This window comes from Procambarus clarkii, chromosome 71 (genome assembly GCF_040958095.1).
Source record: "Procambarus clarkii isolate CNS0578487 chromosome 71, FALCON_Pclarkii_2.0, whole genome shotgun sequence".
NCBI lineage: Eukaryota > Metazoa > Arthropoda > Malacostraca > Decapoda > Cambaridae > Procambarus > Procambarus clarkii.
This window is the reverse complement of record NC_091220.1, coordinates 15087236-15089158: the sequence shown is the minus strand read 5'-3', so window position 1 is coordinate 15089158 and position 1923 is coordinate 15087236.

The window sequence follows — 1923 nt, the reverse complement described above, 5'->3', positions numbered from 1 at the left end:
GCTTTCACAAGTTAGCAAAGTATTCGACCCACTTGGTCTACTAAATCCTTTGACTATCAAGTGGCGTTTATTGGTGCAACAAGCATGGAAAGCTAAGGTTGGTTGGGATGATCCACTACCAATCCAGTTACAAAAAGCTTGGATGGAAGTGGCTCAAGAACAAACTTTAGTCGAGAAGATAATCTTTCCGAGACACATAGTCGAGGAAAAAGAAGAAGTATCACTACATGTATTCGCAGACTCGTCAGCCAAAGCTTTTGGAGCTTGTGCTTATTTAGTGACTTCTAATCAATCATATCTTATCACCTCTAAGGCCAGAGTCGCTCCATTAAAAAAGAGGACTTTGCCTCAGATGGAACTAACAGCACTGCTAACTGGAACACGCTTAGCAGTGCATATCAAACAAGTCTTGTCTACCATGAACATCAAAGATGTCATTATATGGTCTGACAATGAAGCTGTCCTACAATGGGTACGAAACGACAACTGTCCAACTCCATATGTAAAAAATCGCGTCTCGGAAATTAAAGAAATTTCCGCAGGCTTTCAATTGTTGCATGTACCAACAAAGGATAATCCAGCTGATCTCTTATCAAGAGGTAAGACATTTAAACAGTTTGCAAAGGCAGATATTTGGTTTCATGGGCCTCGATGGTTAGTGAATGGTAGTTGGCCTGAACAAAAGCCACACGTCATTACGACACAAACCATAACTACCACCAGGCAGCAAGCTCAAATATCAGTCTTGGATTGTACTCGTTACTCCTCGCTCATCAAATTAATCAATGTAACACAGAACGTGTTTCATTATCTCAGGAAAAAAGGTATAAAATACACTTTTCCAGATGCACTTCTCTATTGGGTAAGACAAGCCCAGAGAGAAACTTATGGGAATAACTATGAAAATCTTCCTCATAAGTTAAAACACAATCTCGGTCTGTGGATAGACCAAGAAAATCACAACATTCTGCGTTGTGGAGGGAGACTTAAACACGCAGATATCAATCTAGATACCGTGCATCCATGGCTTTTACCAAAAAATCATTGGATCACAAGGTTGATTGTGTTGCATACACATCAACAAATCATCAAACATGGAGGAGTGTTAGACACACTCACACAAATCAGACAGCAGTACTGGATTCCTCAGGGAAGACAGTCAGTCAAATCAATCTTGAAGAATTGCATGATATGCCGAAGGTACGATGCAAGAACTTGCTCTTATCCAGGGCCACCACCCCTGCCAAAGGAACGAGTGGTCCATCTACAACCTTTCGAAACGACAGGAGTAGATTATACAGGAGCAATATATCTAACAGGGACTGCAGATAAGCAACCTATCAAGGCATACATCTGTCTGTTCACCTGTGCTACCACCAGGGCAGTACATCTAGAGGTAACACCCGATATGACTGCTCAATCATTTATTCAAGCTTTCCGCAGATTCGCAGCACGCCGATCATGCCCTAAGCTGATGATTTCAGATAACGGAGCAAACTTGGTAGCTGGAGAAGCATGTCTACGGGAAATCTGTTCCCATCCTGCAGTTACTTCCACACTGGAACAGCGTCATTGCAGATGGAAATTTATCCCTCCGAGAGCCCCATGGCACGGAGGATTTTATGAACGGTTAATAGGAACTGTAAAAAGATCCTTGAGAAAATCTCTACACCGTCAGAAAATCAATCTTCAAGAACTCCAGACAGTAATCACGGAAATAGAATCAAGGGTGAATAACCGGCCGTTGACTTACTTGTCTGAGGATCCTACTCAACATGAGCCATTAAGTCCTGCCCACCTAATGTATGGAAGACTTCTGACTCCAGTACCATCTCTAGTGGATGATGAGATCAGAGATCCCTCATATGTGGGTCAGAGCGAGTTGGTTCAGGGGTATAAGCATCTGTCCAGCATAATCCAAAA